The 24,437-nt window shown below is 40.0% G+C and overlaps 1 long non-coding RNA gene across 1 annotated transcript; it reads right to left on the minus strand.

The window, feature by feature from the left end:
- Positions 1-15,178: 15,178 nt before the first annotated feature.
- On the minus strand, positions 15,179-17,635 carry LOC131084125 (uncharacterized). Its single transcript, XR_009114509.1, has 3 exons — positions 17,574-17,635; positions 16,905-17,095; positions 15,179-15,484 (listed from the first exon to the last, which is right to left on the minus strand). It is a non-coding gene; the product is annotated as an uncharacterized LOC131084125 (long non-coding RNA).
- Positions 17,636-24,437: the final 6,802 nt, after the last annotated feature.

The raw sequence follows: 24,437 nt of genomic DNA on the forward strand, positions 1-24,437 counted from the left end.
GTCCTGTTCTGCTTCATGGCCAGGATCACAGGCTCACAAGTTCCAGCTGTGAACACCTGGTGGTCACTTTTAACTGGGGAAAAATTGTACCAGTCACCAAGCACATCATGTTTGTCAATGCAAACCTGTCTACATGGCACAGAGCTGTGCCTAGGAGGCAAAGCAGCTGAGTAGGAAGTTCCATCAGGGTACTGTTCAGCCTGGGATAATACACCTTGTTCAATAACAGGACAAACTGGGATATCTGCACATAGCCCTGTGCTGCAACAGGAACATTCCCTAGTCTTCACCAGGGCAGAATTTAAACAAAAAGGAAAACACAGTGAAGATAAATCAATAATAAAACAATGTTACCTTTTCATAAGGATGTCAGATGATGTTCATCTATTCCAGGTAAAAATAGAAACTCTCCCATAATTACCTAGATTTTCTGGTTCACATATCTAGCTCAGTCTAAACTTGCATCATTCAATGCTAATCTTTCCAGAGACTCTAAAGCCTGCCTTATAAACACATCATAGCAGATTTACTGTTGAACCAACCATATTATGTGTGTCTCTTAGAAACACCCAATAAAAAATTATAAATACTTCAAAGAGGTTTTAAGTAGTGATGAAATAAATGGACCCAGGGCATTGGAAAGATCTAGATATGGTACAGGCAGGGAACAGCCAAGTTTCCTCACATACTTATGTCTCTAAGGCTTGACCTGCAGCAGCCATTTTTCTCAAGGGCTGGTTCCTTTCCTTGCACCATGGCAGATGCCTGCATGTGCCAGCAACTGTCCCCAAAACATCGTTCCCAAAATGAATGATGGCCAGCCATCAAAAAGGATCAGGGATGTGGCAAGGCCTGGATAAATGAAATATATACATATGTGCATATACATACCCACCTATGCACACATACTGGTCTAGCCTCAGGGCTTTTAATAGCTGAGAGAGAAAGAAACTTGGTGGAACAGGCACAGACAGTGGAAAGGACCAATTGCCAAAATCAAGTGCGTGATACAAAACCAGGGCAAACAGCAGCTAAGAGCAGCAAGAAATGGGACATCTGTGGCCTCCCAAGAGGACAGACACATTCAGACACTTGATGGAATAAATTAAATGGTCAGTGGTATCAGATGGCAATACTAACTACAAGGTACAACAGCACTTAACCTGTGGTGCCACCTGAGTATTGCTGAAAAAACCCAGCACATACAAGTGGCAGATTGCTCAGGTGGAGCTGCACTCCAAGGAATCAATAGGGGAATGAAAATAAGGTCGGTTAGCCTTGCCTCAAAATCAGAGAAGCAGCAAACAAACAGGCTAAAATTTTTAGGTGTTACAGCCAAGCTAGGGAGAATGAAGACTTCTTTGCAAAAAAATCTCCTCTTCTTGGTATCCCATTTTTCTTGGTCATGTTAATGCAGCTGAACATTCTTTAAATTTGAAATAATTTCCTTCATCCAGCTTTCCTCTCTCCCCTACCTTGTTCTTGGCCTCACAGAATTAAGGATTTAAATTAATTAAAAACATACTTGTCTGAGTCAAAGCTCTTTTATACAATGCATTAAGAAGAAATACTACACCTTGTTATACTCATTTCAAGTTAAAGAGATTTTACCTTTATGGCTACGCAGATTTTCCCTGTTGAGAAGACCAATTTTCTGTGATTACAGGGATATCTTCAGTGCAAAATTGTCATCAAATTTCTTTCATTCCTCCTTCAGGAAAAGACCTTGATCTTCCTGACTCTCCTCATATTTCAGTGAATAATTTGAAAATGCAAAGAACACTTGATTGTTTTTCAAACTATTTACATTCTTCCCTTTCAAACCTTTTGTCCCTGTCCAATAGGATTTCTACATACTCACAATTCCTGGGATATTTCCTCTATATCTGCCTTTCCAGACTGAATTGGGTTTGGGGGGTTTTATGAACTTCTACACATATTCCTAGCAATACTGGCTTCACTGTCTCTGCTTACTGATTTTATCGCAAGCCATTTACTGTTTCCATTTTATCCTTCAATTAGAGCCTTCTTCAAACCCATTCTTTCACATTCCTTCCCTAGGTTGTATAAAAGAGAGGTCTTTAATCTCCCCGTTCCTCTAATTGAAGCTGTCCTTCCCAGCATGTTTTCCACTGCAATGCTCTGGTTTTCATTAAGCAATGACAGCAATACTCGAGTTGCTGTTGCTTTCTCTTTAATGTGGTTTTGCAAGAAAAATAACAACTTCTTGTCTTTTTACAGAACATGGAAAGAAAGTTTTAATTTATTAGTCTCATAAAATAAAGCATTGCAGTAGTGATGCCACCTGAGAGCAAGGATAAGGAAAAAAAATATTCTAAGCCCCAAACAGGCAATGTATTACCAAGAATTGCTGCCTGATTAGGCACTGAAACATCAATACCTTCTACTGTAAATGGAATGACTGCAGGTCAACCCTGCTAGGTAAAAAACGTGAAAAGTATTTGGGAATAAAATGAAGAAAGGTTTATTGAGGCATATAATTGTTCTATCCAGGGGCATAGTGCACTTAGTCACAAAATCCTGGTCCAGGTCTGCATAGATGGAGGAGCTGAGGCAGGCAAGTCCCAGCAGTGTTAACTGAGGAGAGATGTTCATCATTCAGACTTTCTTCTCCATTGGAAAATCACCGACTAGCAGCCACAGACAGATCAGATTAAAATAAGACAAGTAGTGATTTTTTCCATAAGCAGGAGATCTAGGCTACAGCAATCAGCAGAGCTCTGCTATTACCCACCAGCCACAAAGCTCACACTTTCTCAGACAGCTCTCACAAGCAGAGAGCAAGGAAATAGAGCAAGTTCCTAGCCTGCCTTGCCTCAAATGTGCAAGATTGTCAGTGATTTTGTGCTGTGCCCCGTCTTTGGATCACACTTGCAGACATCACACAAACTCACTTAGGTTTGCTCTGAGACAAGTGATGAAAATGAAGACATACTCCATATGTGCTGTAAATCACATACAGCTGTTGGAGTAGGAAAATACCTGCTTTTCTCATAGTTTGTTTTTAGTTAAAAAGAAAGAGCAATTATTGTTTCTGACTGAGAAGGGCAAAGAAGGCAAGGAGGAGAAATGAAAAGCAACTAAAAGCTTCTCAAGATATTTTCTCCTGTTTGTTCTTGCCTCCTTCCTGGATGAGATTTCAAAGCCAGAGCTTAAAGATCAGTTTGAGTTGGAAGCATAGTGTGTCTATGTTCAGTTTAGTCAAGCTCAGGATTACAGTCAAACGTGACAAACAAAACCAGCTGTTTCTGAATTCTATGGCTCCAAGCAACTGCAAAAGCTTCAGGGTATCTGTGAGGTGTTTCCCAGGCCAACACAGCTGAGAACAGAGTATTTCTGACTACTGACACATCATGGAAACCAGATTACAGGTCCTTCAGATAACAAGGGCTTTCAGGCATGTAAAGGATTAACCATCTACCCAGGTATTATTCCTATTACAAATTTCCTTGCAGGTCTATAAATACATAGATTTTTCAGTTTTAAAAAGTGATGAGTGAGGAACCTGTCAACCAAAAAAAGAGTCTGCCAGCTCCAATGGCCAGTGAGAGGCCATTTCTCCACAAAGGCCCTTCTTGTCAGGGTATGGGCTCAGACAAGGGGTGTTTATCTGGGATAAAAACTGGGAGTGGGAACCCAGACTGGCTCCCAAATGCCACACATCATGGATTCAGGTTGTCTCTACTTTGGTATGTCAGTGGCTCTGACCAAAATAAGGACAGTGTTGTACTGTGTTCAGACATCTACAGAGGATGCAAAAATCCAGATGAGCCAGAAGTCTCACATCTCAGCATAATTCACTCCGAAAATTACTGGGGCTGTTGCTACTTCTGTCATGGCCAGTTCAGGAGCCAGCTGACCACAGCATCCTTCCTTGTGACCTTTTCCTCTTCAGTTCCTCCTAACTTGCACTCCAGTGTATAACAGCACATCTAATGAGACATCAGCCGAAGACTTTGGAATGAATAAAGCTGATTGAAATTCAGAATTTCTTTATTATTAAGGAAATTCTGATATTGCAAGTTAATTCTTGCTGTCAATTAGAATTTGAAACAAAGTATTTCTGTCATATATTGAAAGTATTTTGAATATTTTCTTTTGGACTGTGTAAGTTTTTTAATATTAATTATATTTATCCCATTTTTTAATCTGAATGATAACCTTCTACCTTTAAAAGATTAAAACTTTTAAATATTTAGAAAATTAACACTTTTAGAAAGAGTGTAATTTCTAAATGGTAAATACAAAAATTACATTTGGGAAATTGAGAAAAGAAAGTCCACCATGATTGGAATATCTGACTGACTTATTTTAAAGTGATATTTCATATAACAAGCATTAAAAAAACAAACAAGCAAACAAACTAAAAAAACCAAATCCACAAAAAAGTCTAATTATGAAGCAGCCTTTTCTGATTGCTAAATGTAGTGGCACAAATTTTTTGTTCCCCTTCAGAGAGAGTGCTGATGATGTGTTCCTGTGAGTAGGTCCCCTTGAAACATGATTTGAAACCAGGGACACTAACAGAAAAGGCTTTTACAGAAAGAGTGCTGGTCTGAGGAGGATTTCAAGGTTCTGAACTTCCTGCTCCAGTTCTTGATTCAGCTTTTTCTAAGGGTTTGTTGATTTTTTTTCACATTTGGCAGGCAGCTCCTGCCTGGGTTTTTTCATGGTTGTGTCCATTGACTTCTGAAAGAGAAAAGAGACCAAGTAGAGCAAGACCAGCAGTTCCTTTCTTTAAAAGAAGTGGCCACCATAGGAAGTCTCAAATGTAGCATTGGTCACCAAATTCTTGTAAATAAAGCTCTTCACTGTGCACTGTGCACTGCATTGTCAAGTAACAGGTTTAAGTCATGCTGGATGGTAAGTGCTGCACAAGGATTAATTTAGTTGCAAAACCTGATCATTCTGGTTTCTGTCTGGAAGTTCCTCAAAGAAAAGACAGACCACTTTGCCTTTTGTTCCCAGTCACCACTACTTTATCACAATGTATCCAGATCACTATTTTAGACACTAAATAATTTTGTGGACTTTAAAAGCTTTGTAATGCACTGTGATTGGAAAAAAAAGTGTTTGGTTTGGTTTTGTTTTCTTTTTCTTCTAAGTTATTGCTATGATTTAATCTAAAGATATTCATTAGTGTTTTTCTTGATTGTTATAATGTAAGAGTATTATAAACTGTGGAATGATGAAATTTAAATAAAACAGCTTATATTACTCATTCTCTAGCCTTTAAGAACAGACCAGATTTCAAACATCTGAGTAATTAAGCCAATGGCAGTTTTACTAAAGAACTTCACTTTTTACTGCTTCATTCTTCCGCATTAAATTTTGCTCAAGCCTAAGCAGCCATTCCATGTTCACAAACAATTGTCACAATACCCTATCTCCTGCTTAGTGAAACCTGGATAAACTGCTGCACTTTCTAACCACAGCAAAGAATCCCTGAGCCTGGGATGTGACTCTTCCACCCTGTTCCCATAAGCAATGCCCTGCATTGGAAATCTTTCCCTGAGAAAAAGTCTGTTTGCTCTGCAGTTGCTGGCATTTGGGCTGTGCAGCCTTCACATGACCATCAGCTTTGCCTCCTGCCCTCTCATTTTCTGCTGGAGTTATTTTCCTTCCCAGCCTGGGCTCCACTGGAGAGATGGTAGCCAGGAAAAGAAAGCCTCTTACTAGGTTTCTGCAAATACAAAAATTAAATAAGAACATGGTGAATAATGAGAATTTTAGCTTGAGTCAATGAGCAGTTCAGGAAGCAGGCAGAGAACAATGGGGGCTGTTAACAGCCTGGCAGTGGTTGTTTCCTCTGCATTGACCAAGAAAATGTCCTTTTCCAGGAGGAAACTGAAATGGCATTGCAGCTGGGATGGGAGGTGTTCATTGAGAAGGACACTCTGTGATTTTCCTTGAGTTTCTGTACCACCAGGGCAATCAAGTGATGGTTAATTGGAAGTGTAGATTAATGCATGCCACATACAACATGACAAACAACAGGACACCTGGCATAATTTCAGTGCTAAGCCACAGTTCATGTGCTGGGACATTTTTATTTCCAGAAGCCTAAATTTGGACTTTCAAACACTCCTTAGCTTTTCAGCTGTCACCAACAGTTTGTTGGTGCTTGAGACTGATGGCAGGATAAGGCCAAACAGAGTGTATTAAGCTTTTTTATTTGCAGGGATGCATTTTCTGATGCAAGTGGCCTCAAGCACTACTCTTAGCCTTATCATGACCTATCTTGCTTTTCAGTGTTGCATAGCATGCTTTTGGTTCCTTCAGACAGTCATTAGAGATGTTTTACAGCTTTCAGTGTCATCATGATCGTCCATTTTGTCCCAGTGCTTTGATGTTAGAGTCCTAAACTTTGTTCATGAGGGAAAAAAAAGCAAACAAAAGACCCAACAAAAAAATCACAAGAGTATAGTTGTATCCAGCTTATATCTTTGGATCCTGCTCCTCGTGACAGCTGCTTGACTGCATAAAAATATACTCCAGGCTTTGGTGAACAAACATACCACCCCTAGCATAGCTGAAATAAGAACTCCTTCTTCCTTTCCACCTTGTTTTCCTTACAGAATACAGAAACCACCCTCCTTTGTACACCAGGAACTGCAGTCCACAGCTGACCTCCTATGAAAATCTTCAGATGCCTGGTCAGGGCTATGTGAAGAGTTTCAGAGTCAGGAGACCCAAATGGTAGGGTCACAAGGTGCACTTAAAAAGGTTGTATATCATATACACTGTATTATATACTCTACACTACTTTGTTACCTCTCTTCCAGCCAAAGATGTCAAATACTAAGTCCATTTTTAAACACTCATCTGTTCTCCATGTGAAAAGTGCATCTACCACATCACATCACAAATTCACAAATAACTTTGTATACATTTTTGTTCTTACTGCACCATGTGTTTGATTTTTGAACTAAAACACCCACCCCATCAAGTTATTTTTTGGGCTATATGTGCTGACATGTGCTGAAGTGAGAAGCATCCTCTGTTTATTCAGTCTTACCCAGATCCTTATACCTCATTTGTAGCAAAGCCATAAAACACAGGCTGAAGCATGAAAATGTTGCAACAGGGATGTCATGGTTTGGTATCACCTTCAAATCAACTTTTAGCTATTTCTCATCTTCCCTTTGCTACTCAGAGTAACAATTTCAGGGCTATGCTTGGTTCTTGACAATCTGCTCTGTGTTTTGCTTTCTCCCAGTTTAGTAAATTTATCATATCTCCTGTGCTTACTGTTGCTTTTCCACACAAGAACTTTAACATCTTTTATGCATTTTCACTGAAATTTTTTCTGAAGTTGAACTCTTTCTCTGTCGTGGGATCAGGAAATTAATGCTTGATTTTCAAAAACAGCTAGATAAAAGAAATACTCATATTAAAAAGACATACTCAAATTAAAAAGAAAAATCTATCTAGCAAAATAAAACCTTACCATCACAAAATAAAGTGGAGGAGTAATCACAGTGCCTATATAATGGATAGCAATACACAAGAAACAGACACCATTTCTCTATTAAATTAGTCTGATGTTATTTTCAGAGTTCTAGAACATATTTTCATTATTGAGATGGAGAAGGATGGCTAACATCAAGTATATGTTTTTCTTTAGAAAACATGTACTACCAGGAAATGGAAACACAGGGCACAAGATGATTTTCCTTCTAGTTCTATTATACACATATTGAAATGAAGAATAACCCAGGTAACACAACATCCCACACAGAGAATGGCTGGACTTTAGCTATTTATGTTTATTTGACTACTAATTGGTTGGGTGCTGGTGAATTGGGGAAGCTGGCAGAAACTGTTTGAATATCCCATTTGTTCTCCTTTCTCTGACAATGAACAAGTGAAAATAAATATAGAAGCATTCACCATAAAAACACACTAAGAAAATTAGTTCAGCAAGGTTGGTTTATTTGTGATAGGATAATTTGATTAAGGACAATTAAATTTTAATGCCCATTTAAGTCAAGTAATGCAGTCTACCAGCTGTTACCAGAATGAGTGATAGCCAGTGCCAAGTATCGTTTATCACCACATTTTCCCTTGTGAGGAGCCAGAGAAACTGGGTATGCAATCCTTAAACTAAATAGCTGTTTAAAAGGCAATCTCAGATTAGGTAAACTGCATGTATTTAGTTTTGCTCTCAGAGTGGGTCTGCTGGTTTTAACAGGACTGCTCACATACATCAAGCTGGTCTTGTTTGCAAGAATGAGCCCCATCCCCACTTCTCTGCATCAGACCAAAGACCAGATCTCTGTAGCAGAAGAATGTGACAAACCAGCCATTACAACTTCTTACCATCATAGCACAAATTTAGTTGTACTTCCCCAAGCATGATGGTCCAATGCCAAGCTTTCCTTGGTAGATCCCCTGGAAAGAAGAAGAAAGGGAAAGAACAAAGACACAGCCTCCTCCTACAAAGAGCTTGGGAGACACAGTTTGGCCATTTCTGCTGCTGATGGGGCTTTGGCTGGGTAGGACAACCCCTTCTCCTACTGGGCAATAGGATTTTCCTACTCCACTGCTGCCCTACATATCTTGGCCCATCTTCCAATGCAGTCTGGGCTCGGTCCCATGGGGCTGAGGTGGTTTTGCTGCAGCTCCCACCCTTCTAATGCCAAAGAGAGCTGCCTGCCCACACCTCCAGTGTCTTCATATCAAAGTGGATCTCACTGACCCAAAACCTGTAGTACAGGGCAGCCAGGCCTTTTTGGCCAGCATAACACAAAGATCCAGATGTGTCAGTGTTATTGTGCTTGTCCATATTATCAATCTGTGCATCCCTGTCAATTTGGACACGTGCTGGACCTACTGGATTAACTGCCTGCGTGTGGCACAGCAGCAGCTTTGCTGTGTCCTACTTCTGGAGCAGCCATGCATGCATAGTCTGGTTACCAGACATATTAATCATATCTGGAGGTGGCCATTTTATTTGCTTTTTAAATAAGACAGCTGATCACAGATGGATTATCTTTACTCTTGTGCATAATAGCATGACCTTTCTGGACTGCTATCCAAATATTCAGTCCTTTTTTTGGCACACAGTCGTTTCCTGTGCTTCAAACAAAAAGATTATTAAACACAAACACATTTGAGGTGAATGCTCAAGAAAGAGTAAACTCATCATTCTCTTCAGTGAACAAACACAGTGGAAACCTGACAAGAGCAAAAACTGTTGTAGTCTGCAATGCATTCATTACTGATTGAACATATGCTGCCATTGTTGCTACCATTTATCACTGCCTGGTGGCAAAGCAAGATCCATGACTAAGCAGTGTTGGTGATCTCACAGTGCCCTTCTCTTTCCACAGTCACAGCCTCCTTACAGCTGTCAAAATTTCAAGCTCTCACATCATACAGGTTTGAAAACCTGCAGTGTATTTGGGAAGTTAAAAAGCCTGAGATATTTGCAGGCCTTCTCAGCTCATACCAGGCCACTCTGTCCAGTGGATGCTCTTTCCACAGTCCCATTTGATAACGCCATTATTAAATGTAGAATTGCAAATGCACAACAGTACTGAACAACCCATTCTGACATTGAAGTAAAGAACTATTTCGAGAATATTCTTTCAAAGGTGACTTAGGTCCTTAGATCTCTTTAGATTGAACAGATGCTAAAAGATTTTGTTGGTTCTGCAGCTGTGAACCCCTTGCAAATGCATCATTTAATAAGAAACTTTTCCATTCAGTCTAAGACAGATGGTATGCTGAAAGGAGCTGTGTCAGTCTAGCCTAATGACACAAATTAAATGGTAATTATTTTCTTCTGTGCTTTTCCAATGTTTCAATGTATTTGAAGCTGTCACTGTATTTGCTGATTCTCTTTACTGTATGATATGAAATCTCTCAGAGGTGCAGTGTAATTCAGGCTGCATACAGCAGTGGCAAAAAACTAAGACACATTGAGAAACTAGAAATGAAAGAAGAGTTCCATTTCTGCTGATGAAAGTTTAGCAGATGAAAAAACCCAGACATTTCAGAGGAAATGGGATACTGCTTTTCAATGTGTTCTTTACCAAGCAAAGACCGAAAAATTGTTTGCTTTCACAAAGGTCATTGTTGTTCAGATCATGAAGCAGGGCACTAGCAGAAGAGCTTCAAAAGTAAAGAGAAGACAAAGCCAAATTGCTCACAGAAACAAAAGCAAAGCAAAACCTGGAGTCTGGAAAACTTTAGGCAAAACCAGATACAAGCAAAAAAAGGGAAAGAGTCTTATGATGTACAGCAATGCAACTAAGGCAGAAATACTTTTGTGAATAATGGCTTATAGTTGAGGTAGGACAAGATGATACAATACACACCACACAGTTCACTGTTAGAGTGGTAAAAGTGGGATCAGTTATCTTGAGATTTCTTCCACTTCATAGAACTTTGAATTCTGTCAGAAAATTTAATAAGACTTGTATATTGACAAGAAAGCAACATTTCAGTTCCAGTATCAAGATGTCAAGAGAAGGAGATTTGTTTCCTAGAGGTGTACTGGGCAAGTCAAGAACATGTAAAAGATAACAGGTGAGGGGGAGACTGCATCTCCACAGCCGTGTTAGAGGGTGAGGAAAGGAGCAGATGATGCCTTTGCTGACTCCTTATGCGTGTGGCAAACACAGAGCCAGGCTGGAGAATGCAGATGGGGAAGGTGGGAGGTTTGCAGACATTGAGTGTAGCTGTGGGTGTGGGGGAAAGGTGAGAAAGCTGCGAAGATCAAGATGAAGAGGGCAGAGATGAAATTCTGAATAAGAAAGGAATCTGGTTCTGTTGATTTCCTTGGGGTGACTGTATTGACAAAAGATATTTCTCTGTCCCCACATGACCTCTGTAACTTATCCCTAACCTGCCCTCAGGAGGTTGTCATACCTTTGAAAATGCCAATTTCAGAAGATATTAAGTGTGGCCCAGTTTTAAAGTGTCTGTTTCCAATGGTAAATTTTGTATGATTGCAGGGGTTTTTCTCCCTTGAATAAATGCATTTGTGCTATATATCTTCCTGTTTATCATCCACAGCTTTGCATATGTGAGAAACCACAAACATTTTCCTTCGGGAGGGAAAATCAGTCAAGTTTGTATTAGCTGCAGTAAAAAACAAGGGAAAAAAAAGAAAAAAAAAGAAAGAAACAAAAGAGCAGTTTACCAATAATTAGACAAAAAGCCAGATTTTATTTCAACTTAAAAATCAGGCAACCCTTCAAAGGCAGGCAACCCTTCAAACTGAATTATGCAGAAGGGCTCCTGCTCACATAGAAATCACTCTGCAGAGCACAGAGAGCACCTTATCATGAAGGCTCGTGGACCATGAGTGTCCAATGGTTGTCCCACAGACCCATGGTGTCTTCTAAAGCAGCCCCAGGAGCCGGTCATTCATCACACTGAATTCCAGGTTGCTTGCCTGACCTGGCAGCCATCACCCCTGTTATGTCCTCTATTTCCTCTAGGGCTGCTCAGCCACACACACCCAGTGTCCAAGCTCCACGAGGATGGATGCTACAGCCCTTCAAAGGGAAACCAAAGGGAGGTCAGCAAGGTGCACCTCACCACAGGTAAGGGCAGTATGCTAAGCAGTGATACACTCTGCCTCCTCACAGATACGCTGGCACAGTCACAGAGCACTCTCCAAGGTGTCTCCTACAGTCAGACCATGTAGATCAAGAAGCAGCTTATTTTTACTGGCCAAATATTATACCCTCTGTCATCAGGGTCATCACCTTCATACCTTGGGTCACCTTTCTCCTCCAACACTGCCTCTTAAAATCACATTGCAGCTGAAGTTATCTTTAGGTTAGAAGTTACAGTGAAGTTAGAACCATGACAGTCATTCATATATGAGCAATCCTGCCCCCCAGTATTTGTTTATTTAAAGTAAATAATAAAACTGCATGTCTTCAGACAAGTGTTTCTTTAAAAAATGCAACATATCAATTTTTCTCACATTAAAAAAACTCCCATATCATTGTTTCTGTTTCTAGCATAATTTGTAATTCTTTTATTTGCTATCATCATATAACAGCACACTTTTTGGTATAGCATCATTTTGTGTACAAATGTTCTATGTCAACATCCCCTGAAAGAAACATTTTTTAATTTGGCATGAAAGTTACTTCAAAGTTATCACAATGTCACATCAACAGACTACTGAAGATCCAGCAAAAATTATAATATCATGCAATTTAACTCTGCTTTCTTTCATCCTGTTGTGACCACAAAGTGAAAATGGCCTAAATGAGAACAGAATAAAGAAAGATGAGCAATTTCTGAAGTAGAATAATTTATCAGGACAATAATTTAGAGCTAAATGTGAGAACAATATGTAGCAAACACTGTGAAAGTTGAGTTTTTTCAGAGCCTTGCAAAACCTTAGGAGGGAGCAGCTTTCAAAAACAGACAGTGGAATGTGCATAAAGGAATCTTTCTTTCTTGAATAAATATTTCTCGATAAATATTTATATAAGGAAAAATCAGAAATCAGACAAAGCACAGTGCAGAGGGTTTTCATCATTGTTAGAGTGGTGCAGATCTTTCTAGGAAGGTAAATTGCCATTGGAATAATGTATCATTACTATGTATATGGAGTATGGACTTAATATTAACTGATTTCAGCTGGAGCCAAACTGGAGCAGTACTGATACTGTGGTATTTTCCAGAAACAGAAGACAACATTATCAATTTAAAGACAGCACTGACTGTCACAAAACCTGGCTGCAGCCCTCAGCTTTGCCATTGAAATCAGTCTTGGACACAAGAAAGTTTTTCATAACTCCTTTGTGCTGGAATTCATTCCACTAGCTGGCAGTGCACCACTGGCCCCCCTTCCAGGGTTCTTGGTAAGTTGGTACTACACCAAGGAGGTCTTGCAATAAAGTATTTTGCTTGATGCACTCAAATTCTAGTGAAAAATTGATATATTTTTTATTTGCTTCATCCAGGTTTGTTCAAAATCTCTGTACTATAAATTATTTGCTCCCTTCTCCTTTCTTTCCTCTCTTCAAATTAGTACAAAACTAATTTTGGTGATATTGCCTTCAGTGGAAATAAAATTAGAAACTTTCATGGAAAATGCTGGCTGTATTGTGGATACATTGGAAACGACCGTGAAAAATTATTCTTGGAGGACATAGGAAGCAGAAAGTGCTACTCATTGTAAAAATCATGCAATTTTTAAGCTGTGTGGTTAGTTCTGATAGCAAGAAAAGAGATTCTTTTAGAGATCTAATGGATGCTGTCAAACTCTATGTTAAATATTTGATGTCATTTAACTGCCTAAGAGTGTCCCATTCCAGGTTGTCTGGATTTCAAGGCACATGAAATCTGATCAGACATGGGCTGCATATCACAGTAGGCTCCTAATAGAGCAGTCAATACGTGGCACAGATGTCAGCCTTCTCTTGAGGGATCTCTCTTCAGGAATAATTGGCTGGTGGTGTTACTGGTCAGAAAGAAGAGAAGCCTTAAGTGATGTCAGGTTTTCTGATGAGTGAACACACACACAGAGCTTGAATTAAATAGGGATTGTTCATGTTGCGACCACTACTTTAGACCCAACCTTTAAATAGCAAGTTGCTTGAACTGAGAAGTCTGGTGGTTTGGTTTACAACACAGAGAACAAACCCTAAAGTGATATAAACTGCTACTACTGTAGGAAGATGGTAATTTATAATATCTGAAGGCCTATAGAATAGTCAAGATAATTTCCCAATAATATTCTATCATTTTCAGGGACTCCAGAGGCTGGAAACTTTGACAATATCATTTCAAGTGTGTGAGTGGGTTTACAAGCCTTTTTTCCCTGTCTCCTGCTCTCAAGAGTGTTTAGCAAGTTTGATATCATGATGCACCACTTGAAAAAATAAGTACAAAACTAATCACCCCTTCCTGCAGCACTAGGCAGCCACATCTCCTACCTCACCATTTCCCCCCTGAAATTTACACAGAGACATAGGAAGACTAAATTATTCTTTTTTTAATAGGAGAACCCGGTATGATTATTAAAGCAATAAATTCTCCCCTTGCAAAAATCACCAGAATTTCAGACTCAGATGTGTTAATTAGTAAAAGAAAACTCATCTTGCATCATGTCGAAACACTAAGAGAAACCAAACTATCCCTGACTTCAGCTTCATTGATTTTTGCTTTGTTAACAAAGGAGTCAATCTTGATAGCACATATATGATTAATAGACAAAAATAATTTGCCTGCTGGAGAATATTGGTAGCGATAGAGATGTCACAAAGAGGAATTTTCTTAAAGATAGACAATAGAAAACCAATAACCATTACAGTTGCACTTATTCCTTTCTCCTTTAAGACTTTAGTGTGTTTTCCTGCAATGTTTTGTCTGATTCCTCAGGTATAAAAGTTGCTGACAGTAATGTGTACTAATCTTAAAAAATACAGGCCCATTAAAGGCACTGAGCTTCAGTTATTGCTTTCTGAAAGCTTCCTCTGCACTTCTGCACTAATCTGGTTGTAGAAAGAAATCTTCTCATAAATGAGAACAACATCATTGCTTTGACAAACTGCACCAACATTTCAATAACAATCAGTGCTCTATATTACAAAAGGGTAACAATGCACTGCTCTGGAGGACTGATAATGGCATGAGTGAGAAGAGATGTAAAATTCTCTGCTGGGCTGAATCAATGTGTTCTTAGAGAATTCAGGCTCCCTTATGAAACATTTTCTGTTTATCACAGTATGGCCTCTTCTGTACTGGCAAAATGAAAAACAAGGTAAGTGGCCAAATTAAAGTGGAGGCAGCCTTGGACTCCACAAGTCCATTGCCTTCCCTTCTGTATCACCATATTATCTGTACCATAATACTTTTGCTTATTTATCTTGCAAGCACTTTTTAAGAGGAACAGGCCTGGTAGTGGTCCACATCTCTTGTACAAGCTTCTGGATGTACCTGATCACAGGCTCTTTTCTTGCATGTGGCAGGTTAAACCAGGTACCTACACAGCCCAAAGCACACACATAGCCCTAAGCAAATCTGCACAGTGGTGGGTGCACCCACAAACTCACTCATGGTGCTTTTAGTGTATCAGGCTAGGGCCTTTTCTTGAATTGTTTGAGAGTCATTGCAATGGCTTCTTGTCAAATGCAAAGATTTCAAAGGTTTGATGCAGAGTCTGATCTGCCCTCTCACCCCATCACAATGGTAAGTCAAACGGAAAGCAGCAGTGACAATATTTAATAGCATAAAACTTAAAATAGTTTCGAAAGACAGTGAAAAGGACAAAAATGCAATTTCATATTTTGGCTTGTTACTTTCATCTACTTGCTGTTTACTTTCAGCATTAAATGCAAAGCACAACACTGTGATGCTATCCAGTAAAAAAATATTCAAGAACCACCTGGACACAATCCTGTGCAATGTGTTCTAGGATGACCCTCCTTGAGCAGGGAGGTGATCCAATGTAATTCTTTTCAACCTTGCTCATTCTGGGAATCTGTGAAAGAAGAGAAAAAATAAAGCTTGTAGACACCTGTGTATGAAGCTGTTAGAACCAAAACAGAAAGACCATTTACCATGTAGTTTTAGGTATGATAAGAAAACAGTGGTGCGTCATTATAGGAAGTTCTGTTGATTGTAACTAGATAGCTAGTAATTCCAAAGGAATATATAATTCAGGGACTTTCAGGATATGTACAATGCTATGTGAAGATCTAAATGCCCTTTTTCCCTGTGTTGTAATTAGGACAGCTGCTTTGCACTTTACAGTTAATTGCAAATCACCAACAGCCATTGAAGGTGTGTCAGTTTTCTCTACAGCAAAGTGCATTATGCCAGGCAGAGGTTGTCTACATTAGAGACAGGAGTGGAAAACACTGTGTTGCTGGCTATGTGGGTCTGAGATAACCCACTTAGCTGCCTGAGTAGTTACTTGTGTGTGGCACATTTTGATCCTTGGGTAGAAGTTGTATTAGAACTACAGCCAAGAAAAAGAAGTTAAAATAGCTGCAGGATGCTTATGAACATAACACTTTTCAGGTAAGCTTTTGTGAGGAAAAGACCACACACACAGAGCAGCCCTTGAAGTATAACAGCTTTCCTTTTTTCTCCTGCTATAAAAGAAAGAAAAGGCTGTTTGTAAATCCTCAGACACTTCTCAGCTAAGCCAGTTATTAGCAGCACAGGTTCTCATTTGAGTCACTGCAACCCTCTGACACTTAAGAGACTGTTTTCTTGAAGATTTTTGTGCTTTGCTCATAGCTGCAACTCCTAGAGCTGCTACATGTTGATCTGACTTAAATCTATCCCAAACTGAGGTCATTTTCACTGATGCACAGGCTGCTGAAGGAAAACAAAAGATGCTTCTCAAGAGAGACAAAATCTAGTCTGTTTTGTTTTTTTTTCTCAACAGCTCCCTCCAGCAATTTTGCTACAATTCTTCTTTGACCTGTGTGCAGAAAGAGTGGTGGACTCTGTCTAAAGAGAACGTACTACTTGGAAAACCTGAGCCAAGATGTCAGTATTTCACAAGGAGCCTGTGGCCAAGGCCAGGGAGCTACAGAAAACTAGAAACGGCTTGAAATCACTGTGATCACTGCTTCCTTTTTCCAAGTTAAAAAAAAAAAAAAAAAAAAAAAAGAGAAAAGAAATTATGGCAAAAATCATCTGATTTGGCTGTTTGACCTCTACAAAGTTGGATGGAGAATTTCACCCAGTAACAGCAGCACATTCTCTGCAGCAAGTTGCAAGCCTCCTGTATGAGCTGAAGTCTCTGCTTACAAAACTGAAAGCTGAAGTACATCAGCTAAAATCCAACATCTCATGTAAAAGTAAGGTTAGGCTTCTCTCTGGAAGACCCTGAGTAAATGTGCTTTAAAGAAGATACAGCTTTGGAACAGCAGTATTTGAATTCCTACCTTCCCAAAGCATAAACTTCCTTACAGAAAGAAGCTGGTACTGCAGGAGTAATGGTTGTTTCTGCTTCCTCTCATGCTGTTTCAGAACACATCAGGCACACATTTTCCTGAACCACCACCCTTGTGCATTTGCACATAATTATACACAGTTGTACTCAGCCTTTTTGGAAAGTGCAGATTTCCATGCAGACCTGAGGAAAGACAGCCAAAATTGAAATATGGAAGTCAAGGAGAAATAACCACAAAAATTTCTCAGTTCAAGCACAGTTGTCTTCCTAGCATTATCTCAGTTTTTCAAAGTAGTTGCATATGAACAAAAGCATCCATATCCCGGCTGACCAGTATCTACAGTTACTGTGCCTTATTAAACATTTATGGAGGAGCAGCTTCCAAGAAGACTGAGCTGAACACAGGAGGAGCATTTTCATCTAAGGTTACCTCAGAGTCCAGATGTCATTCAGCTTGCTCTGTGACTTGGAAGCTAACAGCAGCATTTATAATTCACAGAAGAACAGCATAACTTAGTCTTGACTGACTTTTGAAAAGTATACAAGGATTTTACATGCATGCTGCCACCTTACACAATGTGGTGAAAGCCAAAGCTTCAAAAAGCCTAAACCCACCTCATTCCTCAGTTGAGAGTCCAAGACTCGGTTGTTTAATACTCACCCTCATTCATTTTTCAGAGGTACCTTGCTCTCCTCTTCATCTAAAGCCCAGAGACTCAGCTCTGGGTAAGGTTTGAAGCCTGTGTGGGTGGAGGAGTGGTGGTTATAAACATTATCTTTAGCACAGTAAGCCTGGTCTTCCCAGCACCTCTCATGGCTGGAGTCAGATGGGCACCTCTGCAGGGCCACCCAGCACAGAAACCAAGCTTTGGGTGCTCCTGGCTGCCTGCTGGGGGAGGCTGTTCCCATCCCTTTGCTGAAGAGGGAGCTCAGGAAGATGTGCTTCCTTAGGCTGCCCTCCCCCCTACCATGGGAGGCATTAGCACTGCCAGAGACCAATCCAGAAACAGAGAACAATTTGAGGCTTTAGGGAATTACCATTCTTTTCTAAATTGTTTGCACTTGCTGTTCCCAAGTTCGGTGGAGGCAGCAGATCATCTCAGAGAGACTTGGTTAGTTTTGGTCACCTGGAAGTCAGAGAAGGACAATTTTAGTGCAAAGTATGACTTTCACCAGTATGCTGCTCCTAATTCAGAAAACAAAGACTAAGGCAAAATATCACTATATTTAAATGAAAGAATAGCTTTAACCATATATCTCTGCTGGCTGAACACAGCAAGCATAACAAGTCCTGGCTCACTTTTCTTGCTTCAAGAGGCAGTAGTGCCTTTCAGGAGGCTTCATCCTGTAGTAAATTAGTAGTAACTGAAATAGTTGCATGAAACCAGGACACTGATGTTCAAGCTGAAAATCTCTATTGCAAAAATTGGCCCCAGATCCTTGTGCCTTACTTCATACTCATAGCAGTATCCCATCATTTCTTTATGCTGCTTATTGCAGGTGGGCTCAAGGATGATGTGGTTTCTGTAATTTTTTAAAGAAAGGCCAAAGTAAGAGCTATCAGTGCAATCTGTTCCCCCTACCCCTCATTGCTATGCAAATACTCCCAGTTTTGAACTGCTGTGTGTTCCTGAGAAGCTGCCAACAAAGTTTAGCTGTCTCTTGATAAGCTCCTGAATTCTATAATAAAACAGCAAGAGCAAAATGTACTCTGGAAGATGGCCTAATGCAAAACCGTGGCACCGTATTTAAATCATAATGTTACTGCCTTTTGGAACTTTTTTCCACTTTAATGTGCATGTCAGCTGGGATAAAAATATTGAGCAACAAGCTTTGAACTATTTTGGTGCACTGTTAAAGTGTTTGAACAATACTGCCACACCAATTTTCCTATATTTTATAATAATCGGTGATTTGGAACAAATTATAGCATAAACACAGCATGTCAGAACCAAACAAGCTCTTTCAAGATATTCTAAATGAAAACATATTTAAGACTATTGTTATTTTTTTTTAGTACTATCACCATGGAAACCATATAAAACTCACTTAAAATACCCATTCTTTCTTAAATGCTTTGTCTTGCCTAAATGAATACATGAATTGAACATAATTGGTGTGGTATTTCAATGGTCAGTCACAGAACAACATGTTCTTTGGAACATGCTATAACTGAGTTAATTGCTGCATTTAGTGTATGTGACATGTAAGTTTATACCAGCTTTGTTTTGAAAAGAGAATGGAGCAAAACTTTTTAAGCACTAAAAGATGTTCTGGGTTACATATATCTCAATACACTGCAAAGTTTTAAAATTCCAGCAGGGAAAAACTTAGTCATATTCACCCTGACAGCAAACTCAGCTAAAATAAATGCAGTTACACTCAAAAACAATTGTTTCACTAGTTTCAGGGCTAAGACATACACTCATGGACATTGTTAGAGGTGTAGCCACATTCACAGATCTCAGCATATATGATGACCCCTTCCTGGGTTCCTGAGCACAGCATTTAAGTGCTTACTGGAACCTGTCATATAAACTCTTTCCCAATACACTGTGTGGGAGATGAGTGGCAAGGGACAGACTCTCTGCATACACAATTCAGTCAGCTTGCTCTTAAACCTGCCAGATTGCAGGTACAAGTGCTGTAGTTTTTTTTGTACACACACTTGTGCACACACAGAGGAGCCATTAATGATCCCTTAACCATGGATTACTGGGGTATACTCAGCAGCCTTATTCCTGCTCAGGTTCAGTGACCCTTCTGGTCATTCTAAATGAGCTGGAGCTTGGTTTGAACAAGGGTTGCTAAGGCTGTGCATGGGCCTGATGCCAAGCTCCACCTTTTCTCATCCACAGCCCAAGAGCTGTGCCTCTGCATTTCACAGGCTCCTCCCATCAGCTAACAGTGGCCATAGGAGGTGACCTGAGAACCTTCATTCTCTCTGCCAGCATCAGTCTTGGCTAGATCCATGCCCCAGGCTTCCAGAGCCCCCTCAGAGCTCCTGCCCTCCAGCAGGTCCTGCAGGTGCCAATTCTTGCTTCTGGCTGCCAGCCGTGGCTTCATCTCTCAGCCCAGTGAGGAGGAGTGAGGCTGCAGCAAGGCAGAGAAATCCCAGGCATTAACAAGTGAGATATGACCTGAGGTCTGACTGTGTGACCACTGAAAGAGACCCAAAGCTGCCACCACGGGCAGACTGCAGCAGTCAGTGAAGAATCCCCATGTGAGCCTCGTGACAAAGTTATGCATCCATAAGCAGAAGTGGGAGCACACGTAAGTGAGAGGTTCATTTCCCCTATTTCTTTAACCATTACATGCCTGGTTTGCTTCTCATTAGGCCATGGGACAGCAGTGACTTTCACAGTGCACTTTGGGAGTCATACCAGTAGAAGCAAAGGCAGAATTTTTTTTAAACTGTCTTTGAAGTAAAAATTGCACCATCAGCCCATGGGGAAAGCATAGTGATAGAACACAGAGAGTTGAAAACAAAATTAAAAAATACATATAAATGCGTTTTGGCTGACTAAATTTATTAAAATGCTTGAAATTTAAATTTGAATGCATAACCATCTGCCTCGAGGGTAAGTTTGATATAAGCTTTTATTCCAATTTACATACATCTTACTTTGCAAAATGCCACCTGAAACTCATGCTAAGTAGCGCACAGAGGAAGTAATGCATTTATCTTCCAAGCATTTGTTTTTCATTTTGATAAAAGACCTAAAGAAAGTACTTCAGGCAATCTTAGTCAACATATCACATATTTCTAACTTAATCGCCTTGAATCAGTTTCTCTGTAGGAGCAGAAAAGGTCAAATTATGTAGTAAAATTACACTCTCTAGTGGTGAAATCTTGGCCTTCATGCCACTTTTTTTTTTTTTCCTGCAGCTCCATCTCATCCTCTTTGTGCTCCTTGCTCTTTCAGAAGATTAACAAATAATTCACCTCATACATGTTGTTACCAGGAGTTATTTTTATTGACAAGGGCACAGTTACCAGCTCTTCTTAATCTAAAAATTAAAGGGGAAAAATTGTGATCTCAGCAAAGAAAAATTCAGGAGATATTTCTCTACCATATACAATAGTTGGAATAGCTGAAGGAGACAAATAAACACCATCTTTGTGCATACACACAACATTTATGAACAAACATCTTCTGTATGTATGACCAGGTGAACTTTAATGTAATGAAGTACAGTGGGCTGTGAGGTCAGAGTGGGGATTTTGCAGTTCAGACATTTGAGATTGTCTGTTCATGATCAAATGACCACTCTCTTCTCTTGTGACATATTGCAAACCAGCATATAGAAAGATCTGTTCCCAGTTTTCACATGTAATCAAAAACCTGACCCCAGAATATGAGGCCAGAGTATCACAATCTCATCTTTTTTCAATATGCCCCAGTTCTGTAGTACATTTGGGTCAAGATCCAAATTTTGATGCCAGATTCTATTTCTGTTACAGGATAAATCAAAATCCAGGCTAAAGTATACAACTCTGGGGGAGAGGGAAGGAAAATATGAATTAATATATTAATTTTGTAACTGAGACTAAAGCCAAGCTTTTATTCTTAGAGACTGTGAAGTGCAGAGTAATAAATCCTTGCTGTGAAACCCATCATTTTATAGTCATGAAATCAATACATTGGCTCTCATTTTACTTCTGACCCTGCCACTTAACCCCTTCATGTGTCTTTCCTGGTCTTTTATTTTATTTCATGAGATAGCATCCTTCTCATTTTAAATTTGATCCAACATTTTAGATGCCTTGAGGGGAAAACATTCATGTCTCTTCCTGAAAGACCATGGGCATAATTGTTGTTTTTGATGGATTGCAGCAGGATCAAGAAATTTCCATATTTTGCTTTTGCTTCTTTTAAGGAAATAAATGAGGCCAAAGCATGTCCTTGCTGGTGTTACATTTAAAAATAAGAGGAAGATTTGTCATGTCAAGTGCAGCTTGAATACAGAACACACCCTTTAAAACAACTTGTTCTAAGCCACCTACTACACAACCACTATAAAGTGTTCATTTCCAGTACTGTTTGTGCACAAGGGTGTACTCAGGATGGAATGACTGGATCACAAGGAGACCATATGCTTCTCTGACTATGTCAATAGTGCTTTTCTTACCAATTTTTGGAATCTGCTGTCAGCACTATCTTTCAGCATCCAAAAATATTGGAAAGGTTACAGGTGTTTCCATGTCCACTTACTTCATCTCTAGTGGGATGCAAGAAGAGCATACCATTGAGGGGTCAATCTCTCTTGTTCAAAATGCAGTCATTCTTTTTGACCCTGCTGTTTGCATTATGAAAGACAGTAGGCTAAGATAAGATTAGGAAGAACATCTTTATTGTGAGGGTGGTGAGGCACTGGGACATGTTGCACAGAGAAGTTGTGGATGCCCCATCTCTGGAAATACTCACGGGGCTTTGAGCAATCTGATCTAGTGAAAGGTGTCCCTACTTGTGGCAGGGGGGTGGAGCTAGATGATCCTCAAGGATCCTTCCAATCTAACCATTCTGTGATTCCATGATAACCCAGGTCTTGTGCAGATCTCTTCTCTGAGTGCTGTCATGCAAACCTTGAGGTCAGTGTCAGCCCTCAGGCACTCCCCAGCTGTGCCACCTCCCTCCACCATTGCTCCTCCAGATCCCCAGGGGCAGATGGCACAGGGCAATGGATGCAGGCTTTGCTCACAGTGTCTGAATTACCGCACTCAGGTCGCTGTTTCAGCCACTGAACGTTGCCCCAGTTCTAAGAGAAGCCTCCTGCAGTGGCTTTGAGCTGAGAGCAGCCAGTCAGGCAGCCTGTGCACTCTGACCTTGCAGACGGCAGGGTGCCAGCACATTGCTGTGATGGATGGATGGACGGATGGAAGGGCTGCCAGAGTGAGAGGGAAAACACCAAGAACGGGGGTGGGATGTATCTCCCAAAAAATCAGAATAAGATGGTCTCAGGTCCCATGGTTAGAAGATTACTCAAGCACATGGTAAATAAACAAGAATAACAAAACACTTTGCATTCTTTCTGGAAAACAAGTTTTGAACCTGTCTCTCTAAAGGGGAAAAGCTAATGAGCTCCCATGCTTCCTGTGCCTTCCTGGTTGGAATTATGACAATATTTATACCCGTGGTTAAGTGTGCAATAATTATTTCCAGATGTACATAAATGAGGCTTATTTCTTGCACATTAATCTTTCACACAGCCTACATGCATTGTAGAGCTCAGATTTTTACTCAACATTCAGATAAAACATAAAGGGGTTAAAAAAAAAACAAACAACTGTGTGGTTTGTTAAGCCTCCTTAAAAGGCAGCTGATGGCAGCTGCCTAACACTCTAACTTAATTTTATTACTGAAATTCAGGGGATTTATTTAACTGTCCTGCTTTTTTCCAAGGTCTATGTTTTTGTCTAGATAACTCAGTTCCCAGTGTCCCTACAGAATTAAGTGAAAATGAGCAAAAAATTTTGATGCACATGGCTCTAATGGAATTTTTTTATTGTACTGTGGACACTATTAAGGACTCACGTTTTTTTTTCTTAACTGAAGATTTTGGGTTGAATAGATGAGTCTCCTCTTCTCCTAAATAAATGGTGGTGTTAAAGCACAGTAAATATAAAAAACTTGGTTCACTTTTGCAAAATATGAGAGTGGTGCAAAGGACATTCAGTGCACCAACCCTGACGACTGAGTTGCAAGAGGCAATGGCAAGGCTGTACCTCACCCTGCCAACAAAAGCTGCCCCTGAGACACACAGTGCCCACATTTTGAGGGGACTTGGCGCCATTCCTCACTTACCAGGTCAATTGTCCCCCCTTATCCACTTGGAAAAAGGTGCTGCCTCTCATGCCTCCATGCACGCATTTTCCTGTCACGGGAGATTTTATCAAGAGCAGCCACACCACCGGGAATATTCTGATCACTGCTTTGCAAATGTATGCAAATGTGAGTCATTAAGCAAGAGCTGGTACAGAGAAAAAAAAAAACCTCAGAGATGGAGTAATCTCCAGCCATTTTTGTGTCTGTAGAATGTGTTTAGTCTTTTGGCATCTGAATATAGGGGGAAGGTGATTAATGGGGTTTTACGGCGCTCCCCCGCAGGTATAACCTTGCTTTGCACTGCTCTTCAACACCTGTCAATAAATGGTGGCTTTTAAACACTAGATGTGCTAGTTTGTTTGCTCAGTGATTTCCTGATCTGCTGTCATTTTAAACTTATACTTGGTGTTTATTTTTCAGATGAACCTGACCTTTACAAGCAGAGCTGGATTTTAATTTCCTCTTCACCTCTGAGGACATCTGATAGATTAAGATTTTGGTCCCAGCTGTAACCAAGGTGGCATGGCCAAGTATGATATTTACATTAAGGCCTGTGTTCAAACAGTAAAATATTTTCCTCAGAAGTCTTTAGATTTAGTGTGGCTCAGTCCATAATACACAGCAGACCAAGAACATATATCATCTGATTCAAGGTTCCTTACAAACCAGAGACTGATTCTGTGTGAATTTGGCTCACG

Source organism: Melospiza georgiana, chromosome 5 (genome assembly GCF_028018845.1).
Source record: "Melospiza georgiana isolate bMelGeo1 chromosome 5, bMelGeo1.pri, whole genome shotgun sequence".
NCBI classification, from domain to species: Eukaryota; Metazoa; Chordata; class Aves; order Passeriformes; family Passerellidae; genus Melospiza; species Melospiza georgiana.